We start from the raw sequence: 24,010 nt of genomic DNA, 5'->3' as shown, positions 1-24,010 counted from the left end.
GTAAATAAAATTTTTTGGAGTTTTTTGTACAAATGTGTAGAATACTTTGAGAAAGTTTTAGGATTCTTGTGTAGGCATTGGCGTATGATAATGGGCAGTACGCGGCAGTGTTCATAATTGCATGGCATTGCCTTGATTTTAATATAGGATTGACGGCATTATAGGCATTGACTAAGCATTGTCGGCAGTGTACGAAAATGTCGGCAGTGTTTTACAACAATGCCAAAAATCAGCATTGGTGTACAAAATTTTGGGTTGTGAATTCCCCCCCATGTTAGACATAAAATCGATCTCTTTTGTGTGAAAAAAAATGCAAAAGAATGTTTAAAATACCAGAAATATATTTAATTGTTTCTTAAATAGGCTATATATGTAGAGATTAGGGTAATATGATAATATATAAAATATGTTCTCAAAATAAATTGTGTAGGTATGTATGTCAATGGTGCAATAATAATAGCTTCAAAAAGCACTTTATTCCTGAAATACATTTGTTTATGTCAACGTTAGCGCATCAATATACTGTATCAAAGTGGCATATAGCGCGTGAATATTTCCCAAGTTAAGGAACAAAATTTTTAAATATAATTCGATCGTTAGAGCTAATCGCAACTTTAAAATCTATTCATAAACTTGTGCGATTATGTCCGAGGTATGTGTCAAGCATTGCCTACAAAAAGTTAATGATGCTTGTCATTTTTTACTCAAGGAAATGCACGCTGCAAGCGTGATCCGTGGACATCGGCGAAGAGACCCAACGTCTCGTCTCCGCTCGTTTCGTAGTTTTCCTTCCGGAAGAATACGCACTAGATGCTCGTTCGTGAAAGGGAAGAGTGCGCGCCATGCGACGAAGTTGGCGCTGCTTTTGTACCGTTTGGGAGCTTCTGCTCCTTTGCGCGAGGAACAAAGAAATAGTTTTCGCAATTTGAGATGCAATTTGACCCTTAACTAAGTTCCGCTGCGCGGAGCGCTGCAAGAATATTGTGTACCTCGCGATTGTATTTTTAAACAATACGTCATCGAAGGAAAAAAAATGTATTTTTAGATCTTTTGTTTTATTAAGTACTACATTCGTTGGATTTTATTGTATAAAAACCAATATAATTTTTTGCTGTTGTATCTTTGGCTGTATTCCGATATTCACTATCAGTACTGAAAATTTATATTTTTCTGTATTTTACGTATACAGAAAGAACAATTTTGCTGAAGTATCTAAAAATTTAGCTAAATACAAATCTAAAAATAATTTTATTGGATCATCAAAATAGAACACTCAAGTAGAACACTCAAACTGATAAATTTCAAAATTTGTTATAGCATTATCATCATGCTTCAGCGATCTATACTATAAGTATTTTAATAGTGCAACAAAATTATTTTCAGATCTATCTATATAGTTAAATTTTTTAATATTTCAGCAAAACCGTTTTTTTCGTATATAGATTTTCAGTATACTGATGACAGTTGCTGACAGTATATAAATATCGGAATTCAGCCTAGGTATATTAAGCGATGAATTATAATGCGTAATTATAAATAAATGACGGAATTAAATAATTTTATTACGTCATCGTACATTTCATGCAACCTAAGATATTATATATTAAGACACATAATCGATACCTTTAATACTTTTGCCCATTTTACAGCGCAGTTAAATAAATAAAGCCGCTTTTCGCGCACCGATGCACGTGATGCGCGGTTGAAACTTTCGAAACTATTGGGGAATCCAAGGAACTACCAATTCGTTGAGGAGCGAACACGTCAACAAAGGTGTTACCGCCTCAAATTCGACGAAGCATTAGGAGAGTCCCGAGGTACAATTGTTCCGCCAACTCCCGGGCTGCAGCATCAAGATCCGCGCCCGTTCGAGTCAAAGACAACTCCGAGTCAAAGTTCTGCCGTATTATGAAGCTGACACGGACGACAACGCTTCTAACGGGGTCTGTCGCGTTTATTTGCATTTCGTGTCGCGAAACTATTGTCCGTGCATTCGGAGAGCGCGCAACACGCGCTCCAAACCCGTACCACTTCGGTATGTGCCGGCACTGACGAAGCCCGTAAAAGCGGCTCCAGGCTTACGATACTGGGTGTCCCTGACATATCACACTTTATCTCACAATCAGCGAGAGACAGAGATGATAGAAACAATAAATTATACTTAATCCCTCTCTTTTTTTTCTATTAAAATCAATACGTTAAGGGATTAATCACTAGGTCTATTAATCCGTAATAAATTATATACTTGTGAAGAAAACACGTTATAAATCTCGGATGCGTTTCGAGAAATATTATTTTGAACAAAAAATATAATAATTTAGTAAATAAATATATAATAAATCAATTTAATAAATAAAAATGTAATACAATTATTTAAAAATATTATAATTAGAGTATCTAGATTTATAAGATCTGCAAAAATCTACTATTTCTTCAAGAGATCAAAATATGTATGATTTAAATTCTAAATAATATTCTAAATTCCCTTCTCAACCTACTGCATCATGTTATTGATTCAATAACAGCATTTCGTTGCAATTCTAGCTGTCGCACGAAAATCGCGTTTTTGAAATGTGTCAAAATAGAGTACATCAGAACCAATCTTAATTCGTTTCCTCTTGCGAACTATTCAATCCATCACATTTTCTGTGTAATTTCTTTTGTTACTCAAATAGTTTTTAGGAGATAACGTGATTATATATATATATATATATATATATATATATATACACGTGAAACCTCGCGCTCCCTATTTCGCGTTGATATATATATATATATATATATATATATATACTCGTGAAACCTAGCGCTCCCGATTTGACGTTGATGATTAATAAATATAAGTATAGTGAAAAGTGCAGTTGTGTATGTGTGTGTGTGTGACCGCGCGGTGATGAAGCCGACCGCAACGATGAGAAAGATTGTTTCGTACATAGCGGGTGCACACGCGATAATTTGTGGTATTATCACGTGGCGTGGAGGCTCATATAGTTCACTTATCTAGTGAATTACTACAGATTATTATACTCAGCCATTCAACATTTATATGGCCAACATTATATTTGTATATAAATATGTATATGTATGTGTGTATATGTACGTGTATAGATTATATTATATACATGTCGATGATGCTTGGGTGAAAACTGTGTCAAACATTGCTAGGCCAGATTTACGGCGTCAAGATAACCGGCACAGCCTGCCGCGCGTGTCCAGCACCGGTCCAGCAATAAATAAATCCCGCGCTGTTAGGGCAAATTTTTCTGTACCTCCACGACGTGCATAGCCGAGCGGTAATGTACGAAAGGCAACGATTTACGACCGTTAATCCGCGAGCCAGCGCACGCGCGCGTCATGTTTCCTGGCGTCTATAACGAAAACAGCGCCCTTCGTCCTTTGACGGTAATTCCTTTGACAGTGTAATCTACAAAGTTCGTACTGTATTAGAACATCGACTGATGGAAGGATTTATTATGTGCATACATCGTGGAAAATAAGGGCAGAAATAGAATTTCCAAATTTTCAAAGAGTTACACATAATGGATTGATTTTTACAAACTGGGTCACGTTATGTAATAAATAATTAATAATACGTTATATGTATCGCAGACATTAAAACTTATTCCAATATTCGTGTAATAAAAATGTATTTTTTTAACTCGCAATATATTACATATGTATATCACTTATATATAAACGAACATCGAACTAAATAAATTTATTGTCCTATATGATCGAGCTTAAAAAATTCTAATCTTCAATTACGATTGATAGTTTTGGTAATTCTATGTGGGGTTTTAAGAAAATAAACTATCTAAATAATTATATACTCCGTTAACCTATTCAACGATCGAATATAATGCACAGTCTCGAAAAGATTCTTTCAGAAACAATCGATAAAACGCGTAACATTATCGTCTATCCTGAATAGGAGAACATCGTGTATCTGTACTGTTAATGCTATTATATGTAGCCCTTCAAAGCAAGCACTTTGATGGATGTTTCGCATTAGGCGTACACGTTTGAAGTGCGAGCTCTTAAAGCCGCGCGCAACACCAGCCGATCCACTCTCGGCGAGCGTGACGAGATCGATCGTTTATCCACCGTTCCTTTTTCGCGTGTGCCACGGCGCGGCGTGCACTTGGTCAAATGTGTGTCGAATGCGTGGGTTCGCGCGCGTGGACCGCGCTTAATGACTGTATTTACAGCTCGCTTAACCGTGAACCGGTTGTATATGTATGTACGCGCGTGGATCGGGTTAGATCAACGTGGGCGCGACGGACGGGCGGCAATTGGAGCACACACCGGCTTTCCCGACACTTCCGCGTTGATTGAAGTCAACGGATGAAAGCAACGTACGGTAACACGCGCGCGCGGTATCTGTCTGCGATATTGTGGGCATCAGCAACGAAAAATTGCATGCCGTTTCAATAGAACTACAAATTTCCCGCGATTGCCGAGCCGGCGTCAGCTGGTAATTGAAAACAATCCGATTTTGTAAACGTTTCGCCACGATTTCGCCCAGCATAACTACAGTCAGTGTCCGTCTGCGGTCCCGCGGCTGTTTCATCGCGGTAAAATATTTTCGCTATATACAGTAACATGTTTTCGCGGATTGGCCATTGTAATATCATCCACCGGTTGAATCTAATTGTAAGAGCACATCAAAATTGTTTGTGTTCAAGTACATCAAGTATATCAAGTATATCAAGTATATCAAGAATATCAAAAGCAGTGCGGATCTCATAACATATAATACAAGCAGGAATAGTTATTTGTGTAACAAGTGAGGTAAGATGAAAATTCCCGGGTGCGGAGTTTACGCACGAGCCGAAGGCGAGTGCGGTAACCGCATCCGGGAATTTTCATCTTTACACACGGCTTACACTCCCTATTTTATGTTGCAAGTGCCTGGAAAGTGGTCTATCATGCACGCGTAGCGTGCGTAATGGGGCACTTTCCATGCACGTGTTGCATAAATATATTCGTAACATTTTCTTATCAAACAAGAAATATACAATGTCTTTAAACATTGGATCACGAGATAATTAACGGTAGAATGATGTCGAGTTCAGTATTTTGAAATAGAAATACTATAGAACTATAAAAGCAAACTATTGAACCAAACTATAGAAGCAGCGGAATAACTTGGAAATAATCTTCCTCTGATTATTACGAAACGCACCAATAGTCGCGATAGCGTAATTGAATATTTTACCTGGTTTCAATTAAAAGTAATACTCTACCGTTGGTTTGGGCAATGCGGTTCGCTTATCCGTGAAATCGGATAGGTGAACTCACTCACTCTATAGTCTATAGCTACACCAACGCGTGATAGTCGAAAAGTTAATAAACCGCACTGAATGCGAGAGCATTCGGGGAAAAGGACTCGTTCGGTTATTTCAACAAACGTACAAATTTTCCACAACCGCGTTAAAACCGTAGAGGTTGGTAATTGAAACCAATCCGATTTTGGTTGCGTTTGCTCTAATTCCAAGGCTGTTAAAGCACCATATAACCAACAATCGAATTTTGCGCCGTTAAAAAATAGCCGATTATACTTTCTTTTTTTGAAAAAACGAGACAAAGATAGGGAAAACTACCGAGACTTTCAATTGTCGAGAGCTCAGTCGACTTTCTCTCTTGTGATATTCGTGTTTATATGCTAACATGCGCCGCGACGCAATTACGCGACGATCAAGACGGTCGTGACGATATTACTCGAGATTTAATCCCGACCCGAGTAGGTATACAGATCATTATAAACAAACTCCGGCAAAGCGAGTAAGTTAAATAATATTATTCAAATTAGCGCACGAGCTGAAATTTTGAGAGGAGAGACGACCATAAATGTAATTGCTAAAGCCAACGATAATGGCCAAGGATGGCGGATATAGACAGGCTGTATAAAGGAAGATGAAGAAAAGGTACCGATACTTAAGAGCTGCTTCCAGCTCGAAGTGATGTAAGTACGTCAGGGATGAGTGAAAACAACCGTAAATCCAATCGATGAACGACGACGTCGGACGTAACCGGGGAATGTCTTTGCGCGCTTCACCTCGTTGAGTATAGATTGTCGCTTTGTTATCGCAGCTGCGTCGCCGATGCGTTTGCTCTTCGTCCAATAAACCGCTGCACATTCCCCTCGCTCGCCATCGACTCGTTCTTTTCCCCGCAGGCAGACGAGAACAAGGGGGACGGAGAAAGATCTTGAATTGCATCGTTATGTCACCGATTACTTAACCGTAGACGGCCGACAGCTGTAATCTCACTGTCGGCCTCGTAATACTTTTAAATGGAGCATTATGACTACGAGGTAGCTTGTTTCCTTTCCGTTTTCTAAGAGCCCTGATAGTCTCTGAGTATAATGTTCCGTCTCGTATTTGGAGTAACCGCGGTATTCCCAAATTTGTAATTAACATGTAAAAAAAGCACACAAGAACTAAGAAATCTCAGAGGTAGATTGAACCTGCTAATTCTATAGCCAATTTTCAGAGATTAGTCAGAGATCAGTTTCCGAATTTCGATAAAGGGATGTTGCGGTTATCAGAGTTCGATATTAGGCCGGCTTTTCATCTACCGGTTCTCCAAGCAGAGCTTCTCTCTGACAATGACGTGCACGAAACAGATATAATACACGTAATACACCGTTTACATGCGCGATCTATTTTAGCAGCGGAATGACTGATTGAGCATTGTGCAAGCGAGCTAACGCAGATTGCGGAGATTATTCAAACGCGTCCGCTAAATTCGACTATAAGCGATTCGCGAGCGATCCTTCCTCGTAAACGGTCCTTCCGTTGCACGCGGCCGCTTTATATCTATCGCGCATGGACGCGAGATTCACGTTGATCGTGAAACGGACGATCGAAAACGAGTTATCGGAGGAAATGAGTCGATATTTTACTCCGACAAGCGCAGGGATCAAATTTTGCGGCTTATTTATCGCGACCGCTTGTTGAGTTGTAGGCTCTTTGTCATTTCTCTTCCCTTTTCCATTTGTCCGTACGGCTTGCAATAATTCGAGTTTACTCCTCCCCCCCCCAAATATTTCTGGTCAGTGGTTTACCTCTTGCGAAATTCGCCGTGCGCTTGTCAATTCCTTAGATAGAGTTTACTCGCTCAGAGCCACGATCGATCCCGATATAGTCTTCATTCGCCATAATAGAGCGTTGTATCGAAGTTTGAACAACATATATAATACGTCGAACTAGATTGCCATTCCACAAACATCATATCGTCGACAATAGCCGTGTCTCGATACGTCGGAGTAATTTTCGGCTGGCCAAACCAGGTCGATCATAAACCAAAGCATGTTTCATCTTTCTCTAGGTTCGTATGTGCGCCCACTTTGTCTGTGTAACGGTCACAGCGAATCATTTACCGTCGCACCACTAATGACAATTTCGTATCCAATATTGGTATTTCGGGTACGACGAGATACGTCCGCGGTCAGGTCACACACGTCACAGTCAGGTCAATCCCAAGTATCATCAGCACGTCGTTGCATCGGTCGCCGCAACGCGCATGTCGCACTATCTGCGAATATTGTGCAACCAAGCGCGACTTGATCGGGAAGCGAGTAAACATTAGGAACGTTTCCGCATGTTGGATGCATAAAGGTTCATTGACGCATTATGGCGAGTTGAATGCTCTCTCTCGTCAGAGAGAAGCGTTTTGCAAAATGCGATATAACATAAGATCCATTACATTCCGATGCAAATGTTGCGTGGACTATTTCTCCATTTACAAAATCTTATAGAATATAGCGTGTATTTATTTAAACTTATTTAATGTATAAAGTTTTGTTCTAGCTATTTGATTCGTACAATTTTTTAATCTTCTTCCTCTGGACCGCAAAATATTTTTTTGATATAAAATTAAATTGCATGTGTGATAACCGAATCGTACCTAGATGGAACGTATCCGATCTGGTACTGTTTAATTTAGAAACTCTATCCGCTATTGTCTGCGGCAAGAGGACCAATCGGAAAATCAAAGTTAAGACGATTACATTGTCCGCCTATTACGTACGCCTGATTGGTTCGGCCAATTCGTGCAAAGTAGTGGTAATTTGATAAATTTGCGTGCTCTTCAATAGGTTCATCGATTTAACGAGTTTGATAATTGAGAAATGCATTTCTTTTTTGCAATTTAATACAGGTTTAAATTGCATTTCCTATTATGGTAATAAAATATATTTTTCTACCGCGGAAAGGAGTAAAAATGAAAATAAAACGTAGAAATCGTCGTTGGTGAATGACACGTCTAGATTAGCTTTTAACAACGCGCCTTAATTGGAGTTTACCAACAACACCCAGCGTCTCCTTCCATCGCGCGAGTGTTTGAAACGCGATTTGCATTAATGGACACGTTAACATGAACTTTATCAAACACAGTAATATAGTTGACAAACTGGTATTATACCTTACGCGCGGACCGCAACAGGCGATTAGGTTTGCAAATTACACTCGGCTGAGCGCAATCGATTGCAGCTGCCGATTACCGAAAACGTAATTAAATTACACAATGGCTATGATTTATAACCCAGACGACCACCCTTCCTGCAATTCAATCGGTCGGCTCATCCTTCGGTTACGTTGGCAACTCTATTGTACATAGCGCAGCTGCGTAATGAGCAATGCAAATAACGCGCGCATTGTTGTTTATTGCCCGAAAGAGCATTAAATATTTCCGTCTGAACTGACAAAGAAAATATTTCAGTTCTATTTACGTATACGTCCGTCTTGTAAGTCCGATAAAACAGACCCCGTTTCCATTATTCAATGCTCCTCGCGGTCGCAATTATAACCGCATAATCATTTCAAGACGCTGTTAATGTCAGCGCGCTTACTTGTACGTAACGAGTATTCCTTTGACGTGCAGATTTAGACATATGTGCGTGTGATATAAAAGCAAAAATATATACGCGGCGGTATTTCCAAGCCGCGGTGGAGCGCCACATTCCAAATTTAAACAGTGGCTACACTTAGGTACTTTCATCAACGGATCTTCGTAGGTCGACAACCTCTCTCAGATCCTTCGTGTAAAATTACAAATCCGGATTAGTTAATTTAGTACCAAAACTGATTCTCAATTCGGAAAGTAATCAAAAGTAAACAACGATTAAAATTGTTTATAAATTATATTTTGACAATTATAATAACTTAGATCTCGATTAGCGAGATTAATTTTAGATTTGTCATTGGAAGCTATGGTAGAAGAGGAGGAGAAAATACCCTATAGTAAACAGTTCGAACTAGGACAAAATGTTCTGCGGCAAAATAATCGATATATGCGCTCACGCGGGCAATGTTCGATACGTTATAATTAATTCAAGAATGCCGTCTGACCGCCGAGTTGGATATTCGCACCACGGGCTTCTAAAAATAACAGCAGCTACAACCCTACCAAGACTTTCCATAACTACTGTTGTTCGCTGGCTTTTCGGCGTATGAGCTACTAAAATTGCAAGCTCTACGATCTTTTCCGGAAAGTTTCAAAAATGCGAGGAGGACGCGAAGGCTACAACGGTGCACAACTGAGACTGCAACGACGCCAGTTACCGGTTCTAAACGCGGCTTTTTAATTGGGTCAACGAACTCAAGCTCAAGAGTGACAAATACACACCGACTCTCGTGTTATGTCAACAACGTATTGTGCGACAATCGCGGCAATCGAGTTAGCCCAGGATAGGCGGGTAGTCAGTGCACGCCAGGTATGGCGTGTTGCCATCATGTTCCTCCTGCCGGCCTCTCTTTTCCCATAACCGCCCTCTCTTCCTTCGCCTGTCGTTCCTTACCATCGCATTCTTTTTTCCCTCGCTTTTGCTTGACCGAACCGAGCGAGCGTTCGCCCCGGGAACTCGTTTACTTCCCGATCGAGAGGCGATCGACCGAGCGTGCGCCCGCGCGCGCGCGAGATGGTTACCTCCGAAGGGCCGGCCAAACGGACCAACCGACCTGACGTGATAGAATCTCGATATTTCATCGTACGCGCCTTCGAATTACGTGTCCTTGCGCTCCTCACGCGAACGAGTCTTTTGCGTACCTCGACGAGCTCACGCGCGCCTGACGATTGGAAAATTATATGCCATGTGACGTGTGGATATTGCGAAGAATATATAGTTTCTCTTATTGGCTGGAGCTTCTTGCGAGGTACAGGCAAAGGCGAAGAGAGAACCCTCGTTTGATTTATCACTCCGAGCACTTTTTAAGAGGACTCGAGATCGTATCTCGTTTAAGAGCGATGAAACGAAGGTATACAAACGATATATATGATTGACAACTCAGTTTAATTGGCATCAATGCCAAGCAATCTCTTTTCATCTCACTCAACTTTAATTTTTGATTCAGCATATTAAAATGTTGCGAGCTCTTATTTTCTTTTTATTTAAATAAATCAAGCAGACAAATGATAAGTGAACAATAATACAACGCACGAGATTAGTATATTTATATTCCATTTTGGAAAATGTAACGCATTTCGAAAAAGATATTAGTGATAAATTTAAAACACCTTGAATAATTTCAAATATATAATAAAAATTTTTCATTATATTTTTATTTTTATTCTGAATATTATTCAAATCCGACAAATTTTTTATAAAAATTTTGAATATTTTGATAGTCTTGAATAGTATTAAAAATTTTTAATGTTTTAAAAATGTATTGTTATTTTCCAACATATTACATATTACGTTATTACTTCAACTTTCTATTTATACAACGATATAAACAATAATAATATTATCTTCAAGAACTTTTAAATACACAAACTTCTAAGCCAAGTTTTTTATTCAAGATATTCAAGACTTTCAAGAATTTCCAGTTTCGAATTAATAATTTCAATTTCAAATTCGAATTCAAATCTTTATATAAATTAAAATTACTTGTAAACAACTTTTTAAAAAACTCAATAATTAATATATAATTATTAAATATTATTTAACGCAATTTGTATTCAACATTATTATAAAAAACAAAAATAAATATAGATGTTATTACGACATAATATATAACATAAATAAATATATAATTTTCTGTGAAAATTCAGATCTGTTTATACAAATATAGATATTAAATTACTGAATAAATATTATTTCAAATCTCTTCATTTTATATTAAAAAGACTTCCATTTATTTAAGTATATAGCTCTCATTTATTCATATCCAACACTGCGCCATAACGTTATCTTTTCAAAATAAACTTGTTAACATTTTAGAAACATATCTGCATACGTCACTCGTTTAATGCATAAAAGTAAACTTATTGAAAATAAAAATAAACAGCGAGAAACGAGATGTATCATCGCGATTCACAGCCGTGAATGGAAAACTTGATAAAATCGGCTTAAGGGAAACGCACAACGGGCAAACGCAATTGCTCTGCGATGAATTCATGCGTATATCGGTGCCAACTTAAGATAATACCGTAGGCGCGGTAAAGGAGTTCATCGCCTACGCTCCGTTCCTCGGGCCGATGAACGTATATAGTGGCGGCGGGTCGGAGTCGCTATATCGCGACATTATACGGATATCGACGGCAGGCTGCCAGCAGCGCTATTGGCGGGTTAAACTCGTCGTTTTAACGTGGCATGAACTGGAGTGCGCTCAATTATCGTACGCGAATCCGGAAGCGGATAAACGCGCGACGCGACGATAACTCGCCACGGGATTTGACGATCGTACGATCGAACGAGCGAAGCGCGGACGCACGTAAGCGCGGACGCAACTCGACAGCGAGCCAATTAGCTCGGCGCACGACACGCTAATCACGATCGGCACAGCATAATGACACGCGCCGATCGAATTTGTAATGGGCGATTACTTCTTTGCTCGAGAACATTTTCTATTTGGCGAAATATGACACATGCCGCGTTCGAGTAAAAATATTTCTCTATTATGACATTTCTGTAATAAATAAACTTGCGCCATGTTATTTTATGGTTTTCTGAAGAAAAGTTATATCTATACAGGGTATCTCAACTATACCGCAAATTATTTTTAACTATTATTTTAATTTTATGTGTCTTTAGCAGAAACTATTATTATGTATTTGTAACAAGACTTTCGAAATATTAAATATGCAAATAATTAAGTCCTGATTAAATTACCGTTGTGTGGAGTCGCAAAATATAACTAAGAATCAAGTTTCATACAGTTTCAGCTTTTAGAATTCAATTTAAAATCAATTTGAAGTTCAATTAAATTGCTTTCTCGATAACAAATTAGAAAATAAACTTATTATTCTATTAAATAAACTTATTATTTTAGTCTATTTTTGAGAATGTTATAAAAATCGACGGTAAAATCGGTTTATATATATTTCACGCATCGATATCTCATAAAAATTTGTTTTGTTCCGAAATTAGATTTGTATCGCTTTCAAAATAAATAACTGAGTTATATTGGCTTTATACAATTAATTAGAGAATATGCCGTTTTCGGTCAGACTAGATCTTGATAGTCTAATAATAATTTAATATCACCAAACTTCCTTGACCATAACTAGCAAATTTATTAATAATAAAACACAACGTTTCGGTCCAAATTCGACCCTCTTCAGGTTCTAATAATAATAATATTTCTGTGTATTTTAAGACCGACATATAATCAGTGCGCATTTTACTGATTGTGTTGGAAAAGTATACAACATTTAGAAATATTATTATTGGGCTATCAAGATCCAGCCCGACCAAAAATGGCATCTTCTCTAATTTATTATAATAAGATTTATATCAATCCTGTTTCGCTTATTATTAAGTTATTAGCTTTAGACAATAATGCTTTAAATAGTTTTCTGGTGGTTTTCAATCGGTTTTATAGAAATAAATAAATTATTTTTAAATATAAAATTGAACCTTTCCTGTCATATTTTATCCATTATATATCTTTTTCATACTTTTAATCAAATAATTTAATTGCTTTTGAGGATGCAAATTATTTTTATTTAATTAATATCGCAAGTTTGTAATTACATGTAACAACAATAAAATTATTCATTTGTTTTAACAGCCTTACGGAGAAAAGGGTAAGATTTGATTTAAAAATATCTCTAACAAGTAAATTCCTAGCTAATTGTACGCCATTGGCCTAGCCTAAAGCAATCGTATAATCTCGTAATCGTTGTATCAAGCCGCATGCATCATTACTCATAGCGCGGATGCTGAATTCTAATTGAACATGAGGCAGGTATGACGAATCATTAATAGTATACGTGCTTCGGACTGCATAAGAATCGCGTTGCACGCAAATTGTCGAGCTCAGATACGTCGAGATTCATTCGCATCATTTGATTAGTAAGTAACGTATGCTTGGCGAGGCAGCTAAGGATAGATCGATGCGGATAATATGGATTACAACGATTCTTACATCGCGTACCTTGTTACAGCCGGTAAAATCCCGTGGGCTCGCGAACCCAATTCGGAGCGCCTCGTAAAGTCCCTAAAGACCGTCGCGCGCGTGCGCGCGCGCGGAAAATACTCCGAATTTGCATGTAGCAAAGCGCGTCGTCCGGAAAATCCGGTAACGAAAGCCATTCAAACTTTTCGCATCACGCGGGAAGCGCGTCTCCCGCGCCGAAGGCGACCGTGAAAAGGGGGTAATCTTGAGGGCAGGATAGGCAAACTCGGGTAATTCGTATCAAAACCCGAAAAAGAACGAGTCTCTCTCTCTCTCTGTAGCTTTTCCCACATTTCGCCTGTTTCTCCTCATCCTTCTCCGCCTTCTCCTCCTCTTTTCTAACTCGATGCGAATTATCCGGGCGTTGCATCCGAACTCCGGCAAGAAGTGTGCAATGTTAGCACGAACTTGCCGCGAGATAAATGTCACGAAAACGGCTCGCCAGCCAGGATCGGCGTTTCCGGAATTTCCACGACTCCGCGGCATGCCCGGAAGGTCGACGGCACACGAGATGCGGCGTCGAAGTCTCTCGCGCGGGAACAATTTTCGGTAACGATCGGCGAATACGGGAGTCGATGAACGAATCCTATCCGAGTTCGATGGTAACGTTGAGATAAATTCCCTTTAAGGCGGAAAATAAATATCTTTGCCCGGATAGTAACGAGTGCGTAGCGCTCAAGACTGGATTACTGAGTATCGAGTTGTATCGAGCGAAATAAAACGATTGACATCAGCTCATTACAATTCAACGGCGTTATGAATGTTACATCACGATGTCGAGACGGCGTGACGCAACTGTTTTAAATAGGCTGACATTGCTGTAAGATTTCCGCCTATCGTCACTAATTCATATTTCAAAGCCCCACTCAATAATAAAGAGGAAAATCAGCAAATTAATAGCCGAATTTTTAACCCTAGCTCGCCACACTCTGGTCCAGTGGAAAACAAGCTGCAGGTTGAATTCGCATTTTGACCGCTAAACGTTTTTCGGTTTTCTAGTTTTCACATAATAACACAATCTTCTAGTTTCCTTATAATATAAGTTCAGTTTAAACTCAAGTGAAGTTTCCTTGATATTATAATATCACAAACAATCTTATTCAGACTCTGCATTTCCAATTATTTCTACATTACCATTACAAGCTTGAAAATATTAATTAGACTGAAAGTGACAATGCAACAAAGTCGAGCGGTCTTACAAACCGGAGTGTGGCGAAATAAGGACTCGAAAATAAGTGTGGCTAACTAGGGTTAATAACGAATTAATCGCACTCAATACATATAAGCAATCGTTTAGATTTGCACAAATTCCAACAGCTGCTCCACGAATTGTAAGTTTTTAATCCTATTTCATAATGTCGCTAAAACATAAGAGAGAGGCACGTGATACGTGTGACTTAAACGAAAGAAACAGGAAAACAAGCTGCAGGTTGAATTCGCATTTTGCGTAGCTAAAAACAGTGCTTTAGAGTCTCCCTTGCTATGTGTTAGCGGACGTTCCTTGTTCAGCTTTTTTCAACCTATTCGCCTACCCTGCTCTCTCTCTCTTTCTCTGTTCCTCTTACTGAAAAGTACTCTACAAACGTGGAATTTTTACTACCTCCCCGCGGTGTAGATCCTGACGAGGGTTCGTACGACATCGTATTAAAGAAGAGCGGCGTTTAAAGGCGAGCATGTCAGCGCGGAAAAGATGCTTTCACTCGGCCAGGAAAGCAGAGGGACATAATATGTCGCTAGTAAACCGTCCGCTCCATCACGAGAAAGCATAAAAACCCACCTCGCCAGATGCATCGGCATCTAATTACAGCGAATGCGCCGTGTCACGTAAAATACGATCTATATCGTACGCGAGTATACTTTTTTTTTACCGCTACTTCAATATCAATCTAATTTTATAGTATCATATCACGTTCCCTCTTTCGTTTACCTATATAAAAGTAATTTTAAATCGTTAATAGAGGATAAATTTGGTTATTCGTTTCTATTTGGAACTAATTTCGACGTCTCATTGCCAATCTCGATTTGCTATTATTCGCTCCGATGGTAATTCAAGCGCAGTGTTGCGACAAATGAATAATTAGCAATACATCGCACTTTCCGCGCTTTATTCAGTTTCTCTCGCGTCTAAAAATAAGTCGCGGAACGAGATCGGGTACGAAATATGTGAAATATACATCGCGGAATTCATTTTCCATTCCCGTTCGTCGGGAATATGTAAGGAGATGAGAAGCGCGTGTCTTTCGCGCGCGCGACCGAATATTTAATTACGCAAGTCACGGTTAATTAAATTCATCGTGATGAAGACGGACTATTCGCGGTTCGCGACGGTCGCGGCTTAATGCCGCGAGCTAGTTGTGGAATTTACGGTCTCATTATCGCGACACATTCGTCTTCCTCCCGATCCGATGACGTGGTCGACGTTATCCAAGAATCTCGCACAGCCAGCAGCGGCTTAATGATGCGGATTCGCGACTACGCGTCGCCTCTCCTCGCGATCCCCACCCCGTGTCTCGGGTTCATCGGAGATTATGACTCGCGCAACACAAACGTGTCGGCAAGTCGTGTTCGTTCGGCGATGATTTTCAAACTCTCTTATTAAGCGGCAACGCCGAAATCTCGGCCGAACAGAACGAACGTTCCTGGAAATGAACGACGATGATTTGCGCCCAAAGAAATAAAGCGAATCTCAGTTATCGTCTCTCGTGCTCCGAGATAAAAAGCACGATTTATATCTATCGTTAAAAAGACGTATAGGTGACACACGTGCGTCGAACGAGAGAAAAAGAGAGATTACGTTTCTTCGCGGAAAACAGACAATGGAATCGTTGCGGGTTTAATATTAAATGTAACCGATCTTGTGACGGGGTTTTTTATTCGTTCGATACGAAACTGCGTTCGAATGAGACGCTGAGAAAATTTTAACGATTACCGGTGCGCGCGATAAAAAATGCCGATTATTTATCGGCAATTAAACGAATTATCCGGTTTATTTATCCTCGTTTATCCTCCTATAATCGACATCTGGCACCGGTCCGGATAATAATCGTATCTGCAATCACGCACACTTGGCTACGCCAAGTCCGTCGTCACGTGTTTGAAAAGTACGGCGGTTTGTTTACGATTCAGCGTCGTCGTGGGTCATTATTTATGCGGCGCGTCGTATCGTCACGCTCGATTGAACGACGCGCGTTTAAATGTCCGGCTAGTAAACAAAACGAGAATGCATCGGCCTGCCGGAACTGTCACGTCGAATCTTCGAAGGCGCGCGCGTTTCGACCAAAAAAAATCGTAAAGACTCACCGTTCGGGAAAGTTTCGTCGAATTCGGCCGAGTCCCCGCGCACACGAGATGCAGGGAATCCTGAGACCGGGGGGATCTCTTCTTTCTTCTCCTCTCGAGGTCAAAATTTACTGCCCGCCTCGAAGCGGAGCCTTTCTTTCCGTCCCTTCTCTCACTGCACTGTCATTTACCGCGTACCGCGTCTCTCCCTCGCCCCTCTCGCCGTCGATCACCACACGGTACAGCCGGAGACGGAGATGCCTCCCGGAGAGTTCCGACGATGAAGAACGCAACTCACGGAAACTCAGCCGCTCGTCGGCGTCTTGTTCTCTCTCTCTCTCTCTCTCTGTCCACGACGTCTCTCGCTCGTGCCTCGCGCACACGGAAATCGATCGCAAGAGATCGCGGATCCCGCGTGAAGTTAGCCACGTTGGACGCGAGTCGTTGCGGCTGCGAGCGTGCTCCCTCGGGGCAGTCTTCTTCGCGCTTGGAGGTTAGGTTCAAGCATCTGGCGTCCTTTCTCGGGGCTTCTCGGTTCCCGGTCAAAACTGGCGTGTCGGACGGCACCAGGCTACCTCGCGCCTCGCGACGGAAAGTCGGAACGTGACGACGTTAACGCGGCGAGAGACCGACGCCGCGCGTGACGACGGCGAGCGAAGTGCGACGTTGCTCGAGTCAGCTCGAGTACTGGTCCGTCCGGAGCCCTCAGCACGGGAGGACCGGCGAAAAACTGCGCGAAAATCCAGCCATGCTGACTGCGCGACCGGCGTCAGACTGCCGTGAGAACGGAGCGGGGATTCAGTTGAGTGGCATCGCCCGGCTAGAGGGGTCGTCCGCCCCTCTCTCGCTTTCTCTCTCTTTCCCTCTCTCTCGCCGCTGCGTCGGCCGCCGCGGCGACCCTTTCCCCCCACCGCTCCGTTCCCCTACCGTGCTCTTCCCTTCGGCTGTGTTCGCTCCCACTCGGCTGCCCGCCCGGCTTCCCCCGCCACTCGAGACTACTTCCGTGACTCCGAACTCCGAATACTCCGATCCCCACCGCTACGGTACGCGCGCGGTAGTGAAAGAGACGGAGAGAAAGAGAGAGAGATCCGTTGGTCGCGACGGTGGTAGTGGTAGTGCGCGATAGAGTAAAGTGCGAGAGGGACGAGGACGAGTGCGAGTGCGAGAACGAGAGCAGGTGACGAGCTTAGCGGGATGGAGACCGCGGCCGGTGTTACGACGGAGAGAACCGCGATGCGCGCGGTTGACCAGACGAAGATGGCGGCAGGTGAGTGGAGGCGCGCGAGCGAGAGCGAGAGAAACGTCGTCGTGGAAAAGGATAACGAACGCGCGCCCAGCGGCGCGACAAAGAGCGTAGATACACGAGAGCGGAGAGGTGCTATACGCGCGAGACGCCGCTGGTCGAACGGAGAGAAGAGGCTGAAGGCTCCTTCGTTGTCGCGCGATGAAGACTTACCGCGGCGTGATGCGTTGCGCGTCGATTGAAGCGAGACGGCGCGATTAAGCGGAACGCGCGGCGCGCGCATGCGCCGCACGCGAGACTCGGCACGCGGTCGCGCCCAAACGCATCTCTCTCGCCTCTCTCTCGCGATCCTCATATTGATGTACTACGCTCTTGCACTCGCGGCGAGCCGATTGCGGCTGTCGCAAATGCGAGGGGAGCCGTGGGCGAGTCTCTGGACGGACGGACGGACGGACGCGGGGCCCGAGATTGTCCTCTCGCGCGCTCCACGTATTATATGTCATGTAGAATCGCGTAGGTGAACTTATCGCGTATACGCGAACTTTACTCTCGAGGCTCGGCGAGCCTCTTTAGCTCGAGCTTACGTGCGCGCGTGATGTGGTATGCGGGTCGTCTGTGTACGCACGTGGACACGCTACTTACTCGCGCGACTTTTCGCAACGGTTTAATTAGCGTAGAGGGGAATTGATTCCGTCAGCAACAGTTTTATCGATAGCGTAACGGCTCGCAAAATGCGTATCCAGAATTTTTTGGGGATTTTTTCAAGTTGCTTGTACACTGTTAAATATTTAAGGATGAAATTTAAATCAATACCTTTTGATTTAAACAACATTTTGTTATTTTTAACCATGTGTGTCAAAATTTATTAGGTATATTTTAACATAAAACCTTATTATTTTAAACTTCATTGATTTTGTTAAATTAACGATTTACTGAAACGGAGCGGACTAATTTCGAGTTATAGACGATTTAATATAGGAATGGCGACTTATTTGAATAATTGAAATTAACTTAAATTAAGTATAATTTGACATTACGAATTTAACAGCGTACAGAATTATAATAAAAAATTTACTATTCTTGGAAAAATATATTCACATTTATACAACTAGTTAGATATGGATCGATGGATAGTGAAAGTGTAATGAGGATTAAAGGTTTATAAAGATGTAAATTCAGCGATACGTTTGTCGATGAATTTTGAGATACTTCTTTTTCAGTGGAAATTAGCGAATTAATAGCTTGGGCGCGATTTTTTCCCCGATACCTTGGCAAACTGTCTCGATAAAGCATCTAAAATTTATCGAACAATCTATATGTATTTCAAAGATAAACTTTCTCTTCCGTCTTCGACACCAAACATTTGATAATTAACTCTATAACGTAAACTCGCAGAAGTGCAAAGTTGATTTAACTTTTTCGACGATATGCCTTCAATTCAAAGTCTGATAAAATTTTCCTTATCAGCGATGTAATCATCCCGCAGGTTCAATGGTGCATTAGTTCTGATATGATATATCTGCCTTATATTTTGAGCGAGTTTTACTCATGCATTATTCCAACTGACCGAACCGTTTCGGAGATAGGAAGTGTGAGATAACTCCACGCCCATTATTCTCACGCGTCGATATACACCCTCTGTTAGCTCGGGGAATTATAATTCGCTCGATTACTCTATTTTTGTGCGTATATCGTTCGTCGGAAGGTAAAGTTTGCCGGAGTGAAATTAAAAAAAAAAAAAAAAAATAGTCCGCGCGCACGTATTCCTCGATTTTTATATAAGTTATACATATACAATACATGTATCAATGGGCGCTCTCAGCGGAGAAAATGGATGAACAGCAGTCGAATATGATTCCCAAATCCCCCCAATTCGAACGCCATTCAATTGACTTTCAACTGTGTGACGTTCCTGTGGGATACAATTCGATATGATTTTTTTTTTCAAGGCGCGGCGAACACAACAGAGAAATTCGCGAATGTATTTCTCAGTATTTTTAAGGCGAATCAGACCGGTATACAAATTCGAGCGTATAGCAAAAATGCCGATCTGTACTGCTGGGCGATGTAATTTCGTATGTCACGCGCTTATCCGTTCGGCTTTACGTTATCTCATGCAACACGAGGCAATGTAAAGTTTACGAACGATTGTCGCCGTCTTTCGCATCGATATTAATGCCGATATCTCGCCTCGCAGCGAGCCGCGTGCTTTCACCGTGCTCCGAGGAGTACGGTGCTCTTTTTGGTATTCAAGCCGATAGTTGCAATCTCTTCCTCTTTCTCTCTCTCTCTCTCTCTTTCTCTCTTTCTCTCTTTTTCTCCCTTCCCGCATTTTCCCAAATTCTTCAACGGCGCAATTCCGTGTATACGTGGCTACGTGCGGGGCTACACGCTACGAAATGAGTCTGCAAAAATGCTGAGCCGCGGGGTTAACTAATGAATTCTGGCGCGGTTACACTAGCCGCGTCTCGGGCGCTCGGGCTTGCATTTCGAGGTCTTATCGTCGGCTGGAAATCAGCTCACCCGGCAGATGTTCGCTAAAACCTGGAGCTCTCGCGCCGTCTCTCGTCGTGCATCCGATACGTCTCCCGCTAGACTCTCCTCCAGTTCTCTCGGATCGCAGAAACGCCCGGCACGAGATGGCTAAGTGCGAGCATTTTATACCGGCGCGAGAGACTCCGTCGCTTTTCCCCCTCTCCCCCTCCTCCATCAGCTTCTTTCTTGCGCTTTACGGCGAACACGAGTTGCCGGATCTCAAATTGTGCTCCCGGGATTCGGATTATGTTCTTGAATTTCGGAGTATCAGGATGCCTGGCGCGAATCGTCGGTAAGAGATCATAGTGATACTTGAATTCATACGAAGGAAAAATGTTGGGAGAGAAAGAGGATTCGCACGGTGTCCTGGATATTACAGTTCATCGTTCTTCTCACGCGATCCTCCAACGTGTAAATATTTTCCTAACGTATATATATATACTCTCAATATATCTTTATATTACATTGAATATAGAAAAAAAAAAAAAAACACTTGTGTCTCGTACTTGCGAAAAAGGCAGAAAATCATATTTACTGTATGTACAACTGCGTATAATCACTAAAGTTTATAGTTGCAATTATCGAATACTGAATTAACTTTTTCTTGTTTTTCTCTAACAAACTGCCGTGCGCTGCCGCGCCACGCCAATCTACGGTCGATTGATTTCAATTCATCTCTCCCTGCCTTAGAATATATTCTCGATTTTCTCTTCAGCTTCCGAGGTCTTTTATTATGCGAGCTAACGCTCGGTGTGAGATGGAATCCCATGCCGGCAGTTTCGCGAAAGTTAACAAGTTTTCAGCCGATTAGACTTTTAATCGTTATTACCTACTTTGCTGAGTGCTACGTTTATCGTCATGGCCAATTAAAATCACGATGCAGACATCGTTTTTCCCAATTGCTCTCTCTCCCCTCGTTTCTTCGAATTCCGTTTACTAAAAGAAAAGGCAGCGTTTCAATCGTTTTATGTAAGTTGGGGGCCCATTACCTGATGGCGCACGCCAAACTCTCTTAATATGAACACTATTCGGTAAGAATATCATTTTCCATCTTTATAAGCTCATATATATTGTTTCGCGAAACTTGAGTGAGAACACTTAACAGTATTGCTTTTGGTTTTAGTTGAATATATATTTCTGTTTGTAAAAAATACGAAATAATAAAAGTATGATTTTTAGTATTACCAGAAGTGAAACACGGTTAACTTTAAAGAAACGTTTTTGTCGATTGCAGAAACATTTTAACGATTCTTGAATGAATAACGTAGCTGAGAGCAGGGATTACACAAAGATATTCGTTGCGTTTTTAGAGCATGTCGAAATTGTTAACGTTTACGATGCCACTGAATACTGTTTAGTTGCTCGAGGAAAATTGTTTGCTGAAAACACGCAAGTATGTATTACACTTTTTCCTTTCTTGGAGTTTGCGAGAGGAAATGAAATTCCTCTTTATTCGCTCTTCAAGATATACAATCATGTTTCTCCGGGCGCGATAGTGGAAAAGGGAACTTACCACGTATATATTCCTCTCTGATTTCTGCATAAAAATTCAAGTAACGAATTTATTAAGAATTAAATATAAGATTTTTAAATTCTTTTCATATACTTCCACATAATTTATTATTGGACACATCTAAGGAGTTTTCTTTCGTTACATTGCAAACAGACTCGTTTATTAATTGAACTAAATTAAACTAAGTTGTAATAATAGAATAAATTCTAAGTAAGCGTTTCGAGTTATTACAATAAACAACAATGAAGAGAGCCTAAGATCCTGATGTTATAAATTTGAAAATGAATTTATCTCACGAAAGTTATCGTCATAAGAGTTCGGTAAAGAACTTCCTAAGTTCATTCGTCATTTCTTACGTTTTTTTTTTGCTTTCCGGTTGCGCGCGCGCGATGTGACATCGTACTTGGCAATCGGTAAAAAGTGGAAATGACACGTAGAGCTAGGATGAAATTCTGTCCCCGATAGATTCCGATGGTGTGCCAGAGACCGGTCCGCGATCGAGTCGTGTATATATAGGTTCGTATACCGGCGTCTGGACGGCTTTGTCAGTAGACAACTCCCTTGTCCTTCTGTTTGTCTTGTCTCTCTTGAGCTGACATTCCATGGCGCCTGGTACTCTGTGAGCATCTATCGGAAAGCGAAAGGCGCGCGCGAGAGACACGGTATGTGCAATGCCGACGTAGCGCCCCGCAGTGCCATGCCGTGCTTCATCGCAGATGAGTTCTCATCTTTTCCGTTTGCTGAGCTTCCTCGCGCAAGCGATTCAATTTTCCCTCTGCTTTGCTTCGAGTCGCGGATGTTCTCTAATAACATTGTAACTCTTGTAAAATTTGCAATTTTAATGGAAAAGAATGCCAGAGATACCGTTGTGCTCTTATATCACGTGACTATACTGCAACGTTATAATATTATGTTCTTGTCGTATTCTTATATAAAACAACTTTTTTTTTCGGAAATTAGTGGTTTTTATATTTGAATGTTTCCCGACTGTTAAATATACATTGTTGATGCTTTTATTAAGGTAACAATGATCCGTTCCTATCAACTCGTTAATCGATACGTTTCACACCTGTTGTGGATACCGCAAATGTGTGATCAAACACAGGCACGGTAAGCTTTGACGCATCGAAGGACACTATAGGTGCTAATTAAATGCGCCCTTTAACGTGACGCAAGGTCCGTGAAGCGTCTCATACTGGATGAACACTTCGTAATATCGATCGATAGTTACGCGCTAGAATAAATGGGGGAGGGATACAAATACGATGCTTCGCCGGAATATCAAATGTGTACTGCAGATGTGTCACGTTTCATATACTATTACGTAATATAGCTTTAGCAATATAGCTTTCGCTTATATTCGCCTATATTCGCTTATATTAGTTGAACATTCGTGAATACGCGAAAGCTTGATGCGCGTTATCTGCTTGTACAATCGTTAGTACTATAAGACAATGTTAATATGAATTAAAATGTTACTATAGTCTCTGGCTGCTCGAATTATATCTCACGATATACGTCATAATGCAATCTAAGATTAACGTCACTGATCAACTTAATACTTCTTCGCGCTAAGGGAGTTTCAAACCCTTGTTTGTTTGGAACCGAATCCTACATTCCCCTAAATTTATCGGCGATTCGTCCACCGAGAAACGGCTCGTTTTCATCGTCAGCGCCATTAATAATCGTTTGCCGGATCTTTCGCTGCGGGAGGAAGAGTGGTACGCACCGGGTCTAACATACAACGTTAGTTCTTCAATTTACGACTAGCGGGTTATGCTATCCCGCACCGGCTGAAACGTATTGTAGTCATTAAGCGCCGATCGATTAAGCACCGTCGCATGCGGATGTTTATATATCCTGCACGTAGGTGCACGCTTGCGTCTGATTTATCAACGGACTCGCGGCGCCCTCGTCTGAAAATTAACTGGTCGGTTGCAGCGAGATGAAAATGGAGTACGGTAGTTTGTGTGTGCGCATATATCTATTGTATATATATATATATATATATATATATATATATATATATATATATAT

The 24,010-nt window shown here is 41.3% G+C and overlaps 1 protein-coding gene across 1 annotated transcript in view; it reads right to left on the bottom strand.

Moving 5' to 3' along the window:
* LOC112457620 (bifunctional heparan sulfate N-deacetylase/N-sulfotransferase) overlaps positions 1-17,477 on the bottom strand; it is a 119,506-nt gene extending 102,029 nt beyond the window's left edge. Inside the window, exon 1 of the mRNA XM_025020782.1 lies at positions 16,704-17,477. The gene's annotated coding sequence lies outside the window, so the exon portion shown is untranslated. The remainder of the gene's footprint in view (positions 1-16,703) is intronic.
* Positions 17,478-24,010: the final 6,533 nt, after the last annotated feature.

This window comes from Temnothorax curvispinosus, unplaced genomic scaffold (assembly GCF_003070985.1).
Source record: "Temnothorax curvispinosus isolate PA1 unplaced genomic scaffold, ASM307098v1 QBEX01008001.1, whole genome shotgun sequence".
In the NCBI taxonomy this organism is placed as follows: Eukaryota; Metazoa; Arthropoda; class Insecta; order Hymenoptera; family Formicidae; genus Temnothorax; species Temnothorax curvispinosus.
The sequence above is the reverse complement of the archived record's forward strand: the minus strand, read 5'-3'. Positions and strand labels throughout refer to the sequence as shown.